Source organism: Ranitomeya imitator, chromosome 2 (genome assembly GCF_032444005.1).
Source record: "Ranitomeya imitator isolate aRanImi1 chromosome 2, aRanImi1.pri, whole genome shotgun sequence".
NCBI lineage: Eukaryota > Metazoa > Chordata > Amphibia > Anura > Dendrobatidae > Ranitomeya > Ranitomeya imitator.
In genome coordinates this window covers 597,853,324-597,870,261 of record NC_091283.1, presented here as the reverse complement: position 1 = coordinate 597,870,261, position 16,938 = coordinate 597,853,324, and positions in this window count along the sequence as shown.

Genomic DNA, 16,938 nt, shown 5'->3' with positions numbered 1-16,938 from the left:
ACCAACGGGAACATAAGCAAGATGTGGGGGAGAAACAGCGCTGTGACCATGCCCATCTGACCTGACCAGCCTGATTGACAGGCGAAAAAGGACACTTTTGTAAGGTATTTCGGCAGCATAGGTAGGGAATCAGGGGACAAAAAATACCCTATTGTAAAGCACAGCTCAGGCCCTATTTAACGGTATTTTTATCTCCTACTGAAAAAACGGGGTGACAGGTTCCCTTTAAACGTGTGTATACCAACTTGCTGCTTCTTAAAATGTTTTCCCCTGTTTTTGTTTTTTTCTTTAGCAGGAAGGCCATTATTTTCGGTTAGAGGCAAGCGATTACATTTGAAGGCGTCTGGGTCAGCGGCCACATCTGTAGTCTGTAGCTGCCAATTGGGAGCCCTACAAACTCCCTCCTACCTGGAGATACTCTTCATGATTAGTAGGCATGGTACAACATCATGTTTGTGTTACACCACAATGATGACAAAACTCGGGGTCTACTTGAAACTCAAAAGAGCTGCTGGGGATACAAGCTGGTATGAGGCAGTTTGTTGGGCTCCCATCTCGAGTCTCTGGCCACTGACGTGGCTTCTGGTGAATTAATTCACCTCTACTGGTAGTCCAGTCCATGTTGATTGGTAATATAGCTTTTGGGGTCGTGTTTAAAAACTGGATACTTCGTATCACTGTGGTGTGTAAGTTCATGAGGTACAAAGTGATAAAATGAAAAGTAAAAGGCCCTCTTCAGAGGCCCAGCAGGGATAGGCAGGTGCGTCACCCTTGACTTCTTCTTGGGCCTTTTACAGATGTCAGTATGTCCGGTACATGTAGTGACACTTTTCACACATACCGGAGACACTTACACATGTTGACCCATTTAAGTGAATGGGTCTGTGCACGTCAGTGTGTTTCCTCGGACTGTGCGTCCGTGAACAAATTATGCTGACATGTCCGATTTTTTTTTTTTTTTTTTTTTTTTTTTTAAACAGCAGCATGGGATGCAAAATGTCCTGTACACGTACACACTGATGACACACAGATGACATCCATGTGTCATCAGTGTGACCCGTATCGGTGGTTGGGAAGCTGCAGTACTGTTAGCGCTGTTCCCTGGTGCCGGGTGCTGAAGTCCACTCTTATCATTCTCCACTGCTCTGCCAGCAATCAGCATGATCAGGAGAGAATGTTGAGAGTTGTATTCAACTGATAACAGTGAGAGCAAGCAGCGGTTTATGGGAGTATTCATCAGCCGCTTACACTATAAATAAATGAAAAATCCGACTTGGGTTCCCCTGTATTTTTGATAGCCAGCCAGGCAAAACGGACAACTGCAGGCTGCATCAGCTGTCAGCATTGGCAAGGGCGGTTATCAAGATTAGAAGGGTCGGGGGCGTGGCTATGTAGCAGAGGAGAGAGGACGCACCCTGTGAGAACTCCTGGAATCCTGAACTTATCCTGCCATTAAGACCCCTTTTTAACAAGTTATACCTGCCGGTATCAGAACCCTTGGACCTTGGGAGACTTGTGACCTCTGCAGAAGGGTGCTGTGAGGATCCGGGACGTCGGGAGCCGAGGAGACCTGGATGGACAGAGAGATCCACGTGTAGTGGCGGCCATTTTCTAAGCGCGCGTTCCGATAGGACGCGGCGCCAACCTCCATCAGCGGCGGGACTCTCCACTTGGACTGCAGGAGTCTCCCGACATCTGCGGGTGAGTGCTGTGGAACTCTGGTGCACTGGGAGTCGGAGGACCTGTGTGGGCGACGGTGCCTGCATGGGACAGCGGCTATTTCCAAAGCGCGCGCCCTGACAGGAGGGGAAGCAACGCTACTTGCCATCCTTGCGGTGCTGCTCAGGAGCGGAGCATACATCCTAAGACAATAAGGGGACGTGCGGTGTGTGCTCTGGAAGATTGGGCCCTGCACTCCCCTATTAGATAGACACTCAACCTGTCAGCGCCATTACTTTGGAGGGATTAACCCCCTCCCTGCTGCTGCCCTGTGGAGACTGTGAGCCCGCTCTGGTGCATAGAGCCCAGGTGAAGACTTAAAGCTGCTACATTTACAATTCTTTATATCCCATCTGTCTATCCAGAGTCACTTTAGGATATAAACTCTGCATTTAACTCTGCTGTGTCCACGACTGGAATGTGGATTCTCCATAAATATAATTGTAATCATTTTGTGGAACCTTGTTGCTGTTAAAAGAAAAAAAAGAGCATGAACCGCACATCCCAAAATCATACGTTGATCTAAAGCCACTAGGCAAAAATTTATATACTGAACATGAGGTTTTCAGTTTAACATTCTGATCAGACTGTATGAAGCCCACTGCCACTTCACGGCAAACCTCGTAGTGGGTCCTATCGCCCTAACGGAGCGGAGCCATGCGGTGACCACCGCTACCGCGGCCATGCACCAGCAGGGCGGACGGCCTGTTGCCCCACAGCACCCATGCTGCGAGACTGAGCCCCCATGACTCCTGACCGCGCCGCCCCACCAGCACCAAGCCACAGCAACAATGGCCGCCACACAGCACCAGCACCAAAATGAAAGGAGCATTGAAACTCGCCTTCAGCTCTTCAGTGAGAGCCAAAATGTGCTAGACCCCTTACTTTGCAGTCTCCTGCTGATTAAAATCACCTGTGCCAAATGGGAGGAGTGCTGGTCCAAGAAAGACAAGAACATGCTTTGTGCCAAAAGAAAAAAAAAGAGCATAAACCGCACATCCCAAAATCATACGTTGATCTAAAGCCGCTAGGCAAAAATTTATATACTGAACATGAGGTTTTCAGTTTAGCAGTCTCGCAGCATGGGTGCTGTGGGGCAACACGCGGTCCGCCCTGCTGGTGCGTGGCCGCTGTGGCAGTGGTCGCCGCACGGCTCCGCTCCGTTAGGGCGACAGGACCCACTACGAGGTTTGCCGTGAAGTGGCAGTGGGCTTCATACAGTCTGATCAGAATGTTAAACTGAAAACCTCATATTCAGTATATAAATTTTTGCCTAGCGGCTTTAGATCAACGTATGATTTTGGGATGTGCGGTTCATGATCTTTTTTTTTTTTTCCTTTTTGCAAAGCTTGTTGCTGTTAGCCATGCACAATTCCAAGGGAGCAGGAGCTGCTGACAAATTTAAAAAGGTATGCCAGGGATGATCCCCCTGATAGTGTACGAACTCTTAAGGTACTTTCACACATAACGATATTGTTAACGATATCGTTGCTATTTGTGACGTAGCAACGATATCGTTAATGAAATCGTTATGTGTGACAGCGACCAACGATCAGGCCCCTGCTGGGAGATCGTTGGTCACTGAATAAAGTCCAGAACTTTATTTCGTCGCTGGACTTCCTGGAGACATCGCTGGATCGGCGTGTGTGACACCGATCCAGCGATGTCTTCACTGGTAACCAGGGTAAACATCGGGTTACTAAGCGCAGGGCCGCGCTTAGTAACCCGATGTTTACCCTGGTTACCAGCGTAAAAGTAAAAAAAAACAAACACTACATACTTACCTACCGCTGTCTGTCCTCCAGCGCTGTGCTCTTCACTCCTCCTGTACTGTCTGTGAGCCGGAAAGCAGAGCGGTGACGTCACCGCTCTGCTTTCCGGCTCACAGACAGTACAGGAGGAGTGCAGAGAAGCAGAGCGCAGCGCTGGAGGACAGACAGCGGTAGGTAAGTATCTAGTGTTTGTTTCTTTTTACTTTTAGCATGGTAACCAGGGTAAACATCGGGTTACTAAGCGCGGCCCTGCGCTTAGTTACCCGATGTTTACCCTGGTTACCGGCATCGTTGGTCGCTGGAGAGCTGTCTGTGTGACAGCTCTCCAGCGACCAAACAGCGATGCTGCAGCGATCCGGATCGTTGTCGGTATCGCTGCAGCGTCGCTTAACCCCTTCATGACCCAGCCTATTTTGACCTTAATGACCTGGCCGTTTTTTGCAATTCTGACCAGTGTCCCTTTATGAGGTAATAACTCAGGAACGCTTCAACGGATCCTAGCGGTTCTGAGATTGTTTTTTTCGTGACATATTGGGCTTCATGTTAGTGGTAAATTTAGGTCAATAAATTCTGCGTTTATTTGTGATAAAAACGGAAATTTGGCGAAAATTTTGAAAATTTCGCAATTTTCACATTTTGAATTTTTATTCTGTTAAACCAGAGAGTTATGTGACACAAAATAGTTAATAAATAACATTTCCCACATGTCTACTTTACACCAGCACAATTTTGGAAACAAAATTTTTTTTTGCTAGGAAGTTATAAGAGTTAAAATTTGACCAGCGATTTCTCATTTTTACAACGAAATTTACAAAACCATTTTTTTTAGGGACCACCTCACATTTGAAGTCAGTTTGAGGGGTCTATATGGCTGAAAATACCCAAAAGTGACACCATTCTAAAAAATGCACCCCTCAAGGTGCTCAAAACCACATTCAAGAAGTTTTTTAACCCTTCAGGTGCTTCACAGCAGCAGAAGCAACATGGAAGGAAAAAATGAACATTTAATTTTTTAGTCACAAAAATTATCTTTTAGCAACATTTTTTTTATTTTCCCAATGGTACAAGGAGAAACTGAACCACGAAAGTTGTTGTCCAATTTGTCCTGAGTACGCTGATACCTCATATGTGGGGGTAAACCACTGTTTGGGCGCACGGCAGGGCTTGGAAGGGAAGGAGCGCCATTTGACTTTTTGAATGAAAAATTGGCTCCACTCTTTAGCGGACACCATGTCACGTTTGGAGAGCCCCCGTGTGCCTAAAAATTGGAGCTCCCCCACACGTGACCCCATTTTGGAAACTAGACGCCCCAAGGAACTTATCTAGATGCATAGTGAGAACTTTAAACCCTCAGGTGCTTCACAAATTGATCTGTAAAAATGAAAAAGTACTTTTTTTTTCACAAAAAAATTATTTTCGCCTCAGTTTTTCATTTTCACATGGGCAATAGGATAAAATGAATCCTAAAATTTGTTGGGCAATTTCTCCCGAGTACGCCGATACCTCATATGTGGGGGTAAACCACTGTTTGGGCACACGGCAGGGCTCGGAAGGGAAGGCGCGCCATTTGACTTTTTGAATGGAAAATTAGCTCCAATTGTTAGCGGACACCATGTCGCGTTTGGAGAGCCCCTGTGTGCCTATGCATTGGAGCTCCCCCACAAGTGACCCCATTTTGGAAACTAGACCCCCCAAGGAACTTATCTAGATGCATATTGAGCACTTTAAACCCCCAGGTGCTTCACAGAAGTTTATAATGCAGAGCCATGAAAATAAAAAATAATTTTTCTTTCCTCAAAAATGATTTTTAGCCTGGAATTTCCTATTTTGCCAAGGGTAATAGGAGAAATTGGACCGCAAATGTTGTTGTCCAGTTTGTCCTGAGTACGCTGATACCCCATATGTGGGGGTAAACCACTGTTTGGGCGCACGGCAGGGCTCGGAAGGGAAGGCACGCCAATTGGCTTTTTAAATGGAAAATTAGCTCCAATCATTAGCGGACACCATGTCACGTTTGGAGAGCCCCTGTGTGCCTAAACATTGGAGATCCCCCACATATGACCCCATTTTGGAAACTAGACCCCCAAAGGAACTAATCTAGATGTGTGGTGAGGACTTTGAACTTCCAAGTGCTTCACAGAAGTTTATAACGCAGAGCCATGAAAATAAAATAAAAATTTTATTTTCTCTAAAATGATTTTTTAGCCTGCAATTTATTATTTTCCCAAGGGTAACAGGAGAAATTTGACCCCAAAAGTTGTTGTACAGTTTCTCCTGAGTACGCTGATACCCCATATGTGGGGGTAAACCACAGTTTGGGCACATGTCGGGGCTCAGAAGGGAAGTAGTGACTTTTGAAATGCAGACTTTGATGGAATGGTCTGCGGGCGTCACGTTGCGTTTGCAGAGCCCCTGGTGTGCCTAAACAGTAGAAACCCCCCACAAGTGACCCCATTTTGGAAACTAGACCCCGAAAGGAACTTATCTAGATGTGAGGTGAGCACTTTGAACCCCCAAGTGCTTCACAGAAGTTTATAACACAGAGCAGTGAAAATAATAAATACGTTTTCTTTCCTCAAAAATGATGTTTTAGCAAGCAATTTTTTATTTTCTCAAGGGTAACAGGAGAAATTGGACCCCAGTAATTGTTGCCCAGTTTGTCCTGAGTACGCTGATACCCCATATGTGGGGGTAAACCACTGTTTGGGCACATGTCGGGGCTCGGAAGTCAAGTAGTGACGTTTTGAAATGCAGACTTTGATGGAATGGTCTGCGGGCGTCACGTTGCGTTTGCAGAGCCCCTGGTGTGCCTAAACAGTAGAAACCCCCCACAAGTGACCCCATTTTGGAAACTAGACCCCCCAAGGAACTTATCTAGATATGTGGTGAGCACTTTGAACCCCCAAGTGCTTCACAGACGTTTACAACGCAGAGCCGTGAAAATAAAAAATCATTTTTCTTTCCTCAAAAATGATGTTTTAGCAAGCAATTTTTTATTTTCTCAAGGGTAACAGGAGAAATTGGACCCCAGTAATTGTTGCCCAGTTTGTCCTGAGTACACTGATACCCCATATGTGGGGGTAAACCACTGTTTGGGCACACGTCGGGGCTCGGAAGGGAAGGAGCACCATTTGACTTTTTGAATAAAAGATTGGCTGGAATCAATGGTGGCGCCATGTTGCGTTTGGAGACCCCCTGATGTGCCTAAACAGTGGAAACCCCTCAATTCTAACGCCAACACACCCCTAACCCTTATCCCAACTGTAGCCGTAACCCTAACCACAACCCTAACCGCAACACACCCCTAACCACAACCCTAACCCCAACACACCCCTAACCCTAACCACAACCCTAATTCCAACCCAACCCTAACCCTAAGGCTATGTACCCACGTTGCGGATTCGTGTGAGATTTTTCCGCACCATTTTTGAAAAATCCGCGGGTAAAAGGCACTGCGTTTTACCTGCGGATTTACTGCGGATTTCACCTGCGGATTCCTATTGAGGAATAGGTGTAAAACGCTGCGGAATCCGCACAAAGAATTGACATGCTGCGGAAAATACAACGCATCGTTTTCGTGCGGTATTTTCCGCACCATGGGCACAGCGGATTTGGTTTTCCATAGGTTTACATGGTACTGTAAACCTGATGGAACACTGCTGCGGATCCGCAGCGGCCAATCCGCTGCGGATCCGCAGCCAAATCTGCACCGTGTGCACATAGCCTAATTCTAAAGGTATGTGCACACGCTGCGGAAAACGCTGCGGATCCGCAGCAGTTTCCCATGAGTTTACATTTTAATGTAAACCTATGGGAAACAAAAATCGCTGTACACATGCTGCGGAAAAACTGCACGGAAACGCAGCGGTTTACATTCCGCAGCATGTCACTTCTTTCTGCGGATTCCACAGCGGTTTTACAACTGCTCCAATAGAAAATCGCAGTTGTAAAACCGCAGTGAAATGCGCAGAAAAACCGCGGTAAATCTGCCATAAATCCGCAGCGGTTTAGCACTGCGGATTTATCAAATCCGCTGCGGAAAAATCCGCAGAGGACCAGAATACGTGTGCACATATCGAAACCCTAACCCTACCCCTAACCCTAACCCTACCCCTACCCCTAACCCTAACCCTAACCCTAGTTCTAACTCCAACCTTAGTGGAAAAAAAAAAAATTCTTTATTTTATTATTGTCCCTATCTATGGGGGACAAATGGGGGGGGTCATTTACTGTTTTTTTATTTTGACCACTGTGATAGATTATATCACAGTGATCAAAATTCACATTGGAACGAATCTGCCGGCCGGCAGATTCGGCGGGCGCACTGCGCATGCGCCCGCCATTTTGGAACATGGCGGCGCTCGGGGAAGAAGACGGACGGACCCCGCCAGGATCGGTAAGTATAAGGGGGGGAGATCAGGGCACGGGGGGGCGTCGGAGCACGGGGGGGGAGGGATCGGAGCATGGGGGAGAGTGATCGGTGTGCGGGCGGGTGGATCGGTGTGCAGGGGGGGTGGATCGGTGTGCAGGGGGGGTGGATCGGAGCACGGGGGGGATCGGAGTGCGGGGGGGTTTGATTAGAGCACGGGGGGTGTGATTGGAGCACGGGGGGAGCGGACAGGAGGACGGGGGAGCGGAGCACAGGACGGAGGGGAGCGGGCCACAGATCGGGGGGCTGGGGGGGCGATCGGAGGGGTGGGGTGGGGGCACATTAGTATTTCCAGCCATGGCCGATGATATTGCAGCATCGGCCATGGCTGGATTGTAATATTTCACCATTTTTTTAGGTGAAATATTACAAATCGCTCTGATTGGCAGTTTCACTTTCAACAGCCAATCAGAGCGATCGTAGCCACGAGGGGGTGAAGCCACCCCCCCCTGGGCTAAACTACCACTCCCCCTGTCCCTGCAGATCGGGTGAAATGGGAGTTAACCCTTTCACCCGATCTGCAGGGACGCGATCTTTCTGTGACACAGCATATGCGTCACAGGTCGGATTGGCACCGACTTTCATGACGCATACGCTGTGTCACAGGTCGGGAAGGGGTTAATGTGAAGGGGCCTTTAGAAACAACCTCTCACAGACCCAGCGTAAAAATCGCCTCTCTGATAGTAATGAGGAGGGTGAACAAGACGAATTGACTCTTAAACAGGCATCTGAGCAATTAATGCATGCTATATCCCTAACTAGATCATCTCTTACTGAAAAAAGAGGATGTGCATACGGAGGTGGGTCGTCTGCGGCATGATATGCAGGCCATGAGGGGGTGCACTACAGAGGTGGAAACAACAGTGTCCCATATAGAAGATATCTTCACCCCTATGGAGGCTAAACTGACGAAAGTGGCTGGCTCTATAAACGCCTGGAAACAAAAGGCAGACAATTTGGAGAACAGACTACGCCTAAAATTCAAATTATTGGCCTGCCGGAACGTTCGGAGGGTCAGCAACCTGAGCAATTTCAGGAAGACTGGCTCAGGGCCTCTCTGTGGGATGAATTTTCCTCAACATTCTCGGTGGAGAGGGCCCACAGGCTCCCTACAAGACCTCTCCCCCCTGGAACTCCACCTTGACCTTTTCTGGCACGTCTCCTTATCTGTAGGGATAGGGATGCTATTCTTCGTTTGGCATGGCAAAAAGGCCCTATCAAATTCAACAATGCTACAATTTCGATTTTTCCAGGCTTTTCAATGGAGCTCCAAAAACAGCGGGCACAGTTTATGGAAATCAAGAAGCAACTTAGAGACAAAAATGTCATCTACTCTATGCTCTATCCAGCTCGACTCCGAATTGTCCATGAAGGTTCTTCCATATTCTTTACAGACCCAGCGGAAGTAACTGAATGGTTACAGTCCCACAAGGTGTCTAATGCAAAAGAATCCTAATATACTCATAATCCAATAAAATCTTTGTCTAATGGCTATACAAGCGGAGCTCTCTATATGGGCGCCGAGTTCATCAACAATACCGGACGCTGGATTCAGTGAGGGTATCCCCTTTTCTATCTGATTGTAGGAGTACAGGACTTCACTCCTATACTGTTCGGTTTTTGCTCTGTGTGATGTCTCTGAACTTTGCCGGAGTAATAATGCACATTATTCTTTTAAATATAAGTATGGGATCTGAGATTATATGTATGACCTGGAATATACGGGGTATTAAAACTCCCAGGAAGAAAATTTAAGGTATTTTCACAGATTAAACATCATCCTCACGTTGTAGCACTGGTGGAGACACACCTGACTAGGGATACAGCCCGATGTGTACAAAAGCCATGGGTACAGTGGTTTATCCACGCATTCCACACTACACTGTGTGCAGAATTATTAGGCAAGTTGTATTTTAGAGGATTAGTTTTATTATTGATCAACAACTATGTTCTCAATCAACCCTAAAGACTCTCAAATATCAAAGCATAATATTTTTGGAAGTTGAGTGTTTTTTTTTTTTTTAGATTTGGCTATCTTAGGAGGATATCTGTTTGTGCAGGTAACTATTACTGTACAGAATTATTAGGCAACTTAATAAAAACCAAATATATTCCCATCTCACTTGTTTATTTTCACCAGGTGAACCAATATCACTGCACAAAATTTAGAAATAAACATTTCTGACATGCAAAAACAAAACCCCAAAAAATGAGTGACCAATATAGCCACCTTTCTTTATGACACTCACCAGCCTTCCATCCATAGATTCTGTCAGTTGCTTGATCTGTTTATGATCAACATTTCGTGCAGCAGCCACCACAGCCTCCCAGACTCTTTTCCGAGAGGTGTACTGTTTTCCCTCCCTGTAGATCTCACATTTTATGAGGGACCACAGGTTCTCTATAGGGTTCAGATCAGGTGAACAAGGAGGCCATGTCATTATTTTTTCTTCTTTGAGACCTTTACTGGCCAGCCACGCAGTTTAGTAGTTGGAGGCATGTGATGGAGCATTGTCCTACATGAAAATCATGTTTTTCTTGAACGATACCGATTTCTTCCTGTACCACTGCTTGTCTTCCAGAAACTGGCAGTAGGTCTGGGAGTTGTGCTTCACTCCATCAACCCGAAAAGGTCCCACAAGTTCATCTTTGATGATACCAGCCCATACCAGTACCCCTTTTCTACCTTGCTGGCGTTTGAGTCGGAGTGGAGCTCTCTGCTCTTTACTGATCCAGCCTCTGGCCCATCCATCTGGCCCATCAAGAGTCACTCATATTTCTTTAGTCCATAAAACCTTTGAAAAGTCAGCTTTTTAAGATATTTCTTGGCTCAGTCTTGACGTTTTATCTTATGTTTCTTGTTCAAAGGTGGTTGTTTTTCAGCCTTTCTTACTTTGGCCATGTCCCTGAGTATCGCACACCTTGTGCTTTTTGTTACTCCAGTAACGTTGCAGCTCTAAACTATGGCAAAACTGGTGGCAAATGGCATCTTGGCAGCTTCACGCTTGATTTTCCTCAGTTCATGGGCAGTTATTTTGCGCCTTTTTTGCCCAACACACTTCTTGCGACCCTGTTGGCTATTTGCCATGAAACGCTTGATTGTTCGGTGATCACGCTTCAAAAGTTTGGCAATTTCAAGACTGCTGCATCCCTCTGCAAGACACCTCACAATTTTGGACTTTTCAGAGCCCGTCAAATCTCTCTTCTGACCCATTTTGCCAAAGGAAAGGAAGTTGCCTAATAATTAAGCACACCTTATATAGGGTTTTGATGTCATTAGACAACACCCCTCCTCATTACAGAGATGCACGTCACCTGATTTACTTAATTGGTGGTTGGCTCTCAAGCCTGAACAGCTTGGAGTAGGACAACATACAACTTGCCTAATAATTCTGCACACAGTGTAGCTATTCGAGAGAGGTTTCTCTGTTAATACATAGAGATGTCAGATGGGAAGCCAGGGAGGCTCGGAGGGATCCTGAGGCTCGCTTTGTGCATGCATTAATCAACTCACGTGAATGTCATATTGTGTCTATAACCCCCCCCGGCTGACACATCGGTTCTTCGTATGGCAATGAGTTTCTCCTTTAAATTATCCAGATGCAAGTGTTATTTGTATGGGAGATTTTAAATTAGTCATGGATAATCATCTTGATAGAGATTGGACGACGCGACATCTGGGGAACCCCTGTCTCAAGCTCCGTCCCAACTGGCACTATTTATGGGAGGTAGCGGATGGCTGGATTTATGGAGAATACGTCACCCTGAGACTAGGGGATATACTTGCCACTCATCCACTAGGCGATCTCTGTCTCGTCTAGACTATATATTTGGATCCAGTGGGTTGGCATTGTGGGTGGACAGTGTTGAGCATGGCAATAGGGGGATCTCGGACCATAGTCCAGTTATTCTTTAAACTTAAATTTGGGAAATCAAATAATGGTATGTTCTGGAAATTGAATCCATTCTGGCTGAAACTAATAGATTCTAATGATAGGACGGTTGATCAGTTGAATTGTTTCACCTCAGCTCACCCAGAACCGCAGAATATTAGTCGATTTTGGGACACCCTAAAGGCATACTTAAGAGGGTGCTTGTCTTCTACAATTTCTTATATCAAAAGGGTGACCGCGAGAGAGGACGATGAGATAGAACAACGGTTGAAAGACTCGTAGGCCACATATATATCTAATCAAACTAATGGTAATAGGGTTGAGTGGCTAGCTTCTCAAAGGTTATATACTCAGCATGCAGACACTAAGGGTACCGTCACACAGTGGCATTTTGATCGCTACGACGGCACGATTCGTGACGTTCCAGCGATATAGTTACGATCTCGCAGTGTCTGACACGCTCCTGCGATCAGGGACCCCGCTGAGAATCGTACGTCGTAGCAGATCGTTTGAAACTTTCTTTCATCGTCTAGTGTCCCGCTGTGGCGGCATGATCGCATGGTGTAACAAAGGTGTGCACGATATTGTATACGATGTGCGCATAGTAACCAACGGCTTCTACATCGCACATACGTCATGAAATTATCGCTCCAGCGTCGTGCATTGCAAAGTGTGACAGCAGTCTACGACGCTGGAGCGATATTGTTACGATGCTGGAGCGTCACGGATCGTGCCGTCGTAGCGATCAAAATGCCACTGTGTGACGGTACCTTAAGTCTAAACGCAAATTATTCTTTACTCGTCAATCCTATTTTGAACTGGGAAATCAAGCAAGTAAATTCTTGGCTTTCTTAGTGCGTCAACATAATACTTCTAACACAATACTGCAGATTCATGCACCGGATGGCTCATTAGTATCTTCAACTGATGAAATACGCCATTGTTTTCATGATTACTATAAGTCGTTATATAAATCTAGCAGCGGCCTTATATTTTGGAATGTTTAGATTATCTATCAGATGTAACATTTCCCACATTGAGCTCAGCCCAACGAGCCTTTATGGATGCTGAGTTTACCCTGGAGGAGATAGGTTGCGCTATAGCGGACATGGCTTCTGGGAAGGCCCCTGGACCAGATGGGTTTCCCAGTGAGCTATATAGGAAATATTGAGATAGGCTAGCACCACTCCTATTGAAGGTGTTTCGGGGGGTTTGGGAGGGAGGATTTATGCCTGAAACATTTTATGAAGCAAACATTATGCTCAGGCAAAAAAGGGGAAGGACCCTTTGGAATGTGGTTCTTATCACCCTATATCACTAGTAAATGTAGATTATAAAATTTTCACTAAAATCTTGGCCACCAGACTGAACACGATCATATTAGATCTTGTACACCCAGACCAAACTGGTTTTATGCCTGGTAAAATTACTTCTATCAATATTAGGCGGGTTCAGTCAGTGATTCAATATAGCTCTCTGGTATCAGATAATTGGGCACTAGGATCGCTCGACGCGGCCAAGGCTTTTGACTCTCTTGAGTTGCCCTTTCTGTCTGCATGTTTGCAAAAATGTGGTTTTTGGGGACAAATTCTTAAGAGGGATTGGTACACTGTATATGAAACCTAAGGCACGTATAATTGTAAATAATTCCATTTCTAAGCCCTTTTCATTACACTGGGGAACTCGTCAGGGGTGTCCCTTGTCCCCGGCTCTTTTTGCCCTGGCGATAGAGGCATTGGCAATACGCATAAGGTCTTCCACTGATATTATGGGGATAGATATAGCAAGTCGTGTAGACACCATTGGTTTTTATGCTGATGACATGGTGATATTTATGGATAAAGCGGAGGAAACACTACCACAAGTAATAGTCACTATAGATAAATTTAGTAAATTCTCCGGCCTATATATAAACTGGGACAAATCTACTCTGTTCTGTTACCACCTCCTCATACCCCAATGCCCCGTCTTGAAACTCTCTCAATGTTGCTTATTGTCTCTAATTTCAAATATCTAGGTATCCACATGTCTCAACATAGTCAATTTGATTTAAGTTACTAGATTTGGTCAAATCTAAATTTGCAACTTGGAATAAACTCCCGCTTTGTTGCTGGTCGTATTAATCTAATTAAAATATTACTCCCCAAACTCAGCTACTGCTTTCAACACAGTGCTGTGCCAAAACCTAAATCCTTTTTTGTGAATCTAAACTCCCAAATTACGTCCTTTATATGGGGGAAGGCTAGGCCCAAACTCAAGCTATTTGTTCTACAAAGACCAAAGCAGGGGGTGGAGCGGCTCTACCAGATTTTTATTTATATTACTTGGCTGGGCAGGCTAAGGCAATAAATAAATGGATGCCCAATAATTCCCTACCTAACTCTGAGAGCCATCTACTCCATTCTGCCCAGATTGATTGCCCACTAGGTTTTTGGAGCTGGAGAAAGTTAGTGTTCATCATCTATTGTCCTTACTCCGGCTGGCACGATCAATCTGGAGGCAAATTAAAAAAGTCATTAGATTTGTAGATATTGTAGCTGAAATGCCCTTGTGGAACAATAATTATTTTTCAGTACCGTTGAACCACCTGTCCACTGACTTTTGGATCTCGCATGGTGTCTTCTCGGTAGGTGATCTACATAACCAGGGGACCTTTATGTCTTTTGAACAATTACAGAATAAATATGATATCCCGAGATCTCAATTCTTTCGTTATTTACAGCCAAGATCAGCCTTTCAATCACACATGAGGAATATGGATACAGGTTGAGCTATTTCATCTCTACCTTTAATAGGAATTCTCAATTTGCAAGGTCCTCAAGGCCTTATTTCCTCTTTATATACTTATCTGCTGTCTGTGGAAGTTGGGTCTACTATACAATCCATTAAGGGGAAATGGGAGGGACTTCTTCCTGACGTACTAGGAGAAGAATGGAAAGATATCCTGGAATCTCCAACTAAAGGTACCTTCACACTCAACGATATCGCTAGCGATCCGTGACGTTGCAGCGTCCTGGCTAGCGATATCGTTGAGTTTGACAGGCAGCAGCGATCAGGATCCTGCTGTGCCATCGTTGGTCAGAGCAGAAAGTCCAGTACTTTATTTTGTCGCTGGATCTCCCGCAGACATCGCTGAATCGGCGTGTGTGACGCCGATTCAGCGATGTCTTCACTGGTAACCAGGGTAAACATCGGGTTACTAAGCGCAGGGCCACGCTTAGTAACCCGATGTTTACCCTGGTTACCAGCGTAAACGTAAAAAAAAAAACACTACATACTTACATTCCGGTGTCTGTCCTCCGGCGCTGTGCTTCCCCTCACTGTGAGCGCCGGCCAGCCGGAAAGCAGATCACAGCGGTGACGTCACCGCTGTGCTTTCCGGCCGGCGCTCACAGTCAGTGCAGAGAAGCACAGCGCCGGGTGACAGACACCGGAAGGTAAGTATGTAGTGTTTGTTTTTTTTTAAGTTTACGCTGGTAACCAGGGTAAACATCGGGTTACTAAGCGCGGCCCTGCGCTTAGTAACCCGATGTTTACCCTGGTTACCAGGGGACCGGCATCGTTGGTCGCTGGAGAGCTGTCTGTGTGACAGCTCTCCAGCGACCAAACAGCGACGCTGCAGCGATCGGGATCGTTGTCTGGATCGCTGCAGCGTCGCTAAATGTGACGGTACCTTAAGGTCTCTCCATCAATCAACAATAGGATGACCCAGTTGAATATAATATATCAATCCTATTTGACACCGATGCGACTTTTTAAAATGGGTCGTCGCCACTCGCCAGAATGTTTGCGATGTCACTCATTAGATGCAGATCTTATCCATATGATATAGAAATCCCCTATTATTCTTCATTGCTGGAAATAGGTGACAACATTATTAACATCTCTGTTGTCAATCCCTGTCCCTCTTGAGCCACTGACCTTCTTATTTGGGGTGTGGGATGCAGAGACCAGGGACCATTATACTGGGATTTTTTTACGACACTCTTTATGGCACGGAAGGTATTGGCGCTACGGTGAATGGGTGGTTCTTGCCCATCTCTTAGAGCTTGGGTTGAATTGATGAATTCAGTTATCCCTTATGAACGTACATTGTATCAAAATAGAGGATGTCCAGGCAAATTTAAGAAGATCTGGGGTAGATGGAACTCCTCTTATCATATTCTATAGATCCATACTAATTAGATATTAGTACAGGAAGCTGGGTTTATGGTTTAGGGGGCATCGCATGATGGACAACATAATGCAGAGTTTTTTTAAGCGGCCCACTAGTAGTTATTGTAGTTGATGTTACATAATAGGTGATTTATTGGATATCAGTGATTTGACATACACAATTTGCTGTCCTTGCAATACTTTATCAATAATAGGTGCAATATTTTGTTATGAATAAAGTACGCACCTTTTCGCATATTCAATAATGCAATATAATTATCTGTACTTTATGCTGTACCTGATAATAACGAATGCAAACATGTGTATTGTATGGTTTATTGTAAAATCAATAAACGAATTTAAAAAAAAAGGGGGGGTCCCTGTGCATTTTTTTTAAAATTATTAAAGGGAACCTGTCACCCCGAAAATCGCGGGTGAGGTAAGCCCACCGGCATCAGGGGCTTATCTGCAGCATTCTGTAATGCTGTAGATAAGCCCCGATGTATCCTGAAAGAGGAGAAAAAGACTTTATATTATACTCACCCAGGGGCGGTCCCGCTGCTGGTCAGGTCAAACGGGCGTCTCCGGTCCGCTGCGGCGCCTTCCATCTTCATTACAAGACGTCCTCTTCTGATCTTCAGCCACGGCTCCGGCGCAGGCGTACTTTGCTCTGCCCTGTTGAGGGCAGAGGATAGTACTGCAGTGCGCAGGCGCCGGAAAGGTCAGAGGCCCGGCGCCTGCGCACTGCAGTACTTTGTCTGCCCTCAACAGGGCAGAGCAAAGTACGCCTGCGCCGGAGCCGTGGCTGAAGATCAGAAGAGGACGTCTTGTAATGAAGATGGGAGGCGCCGCAGCGGACCGGAGACGCCCATTTGACCTGACCAGCAGCGGGACCACCCCTGGGTGAGTATAATATAACGTCTTTTTCTCCTCTTTCAGGTAACATCGGGGGCTTATCTACAGCATTACA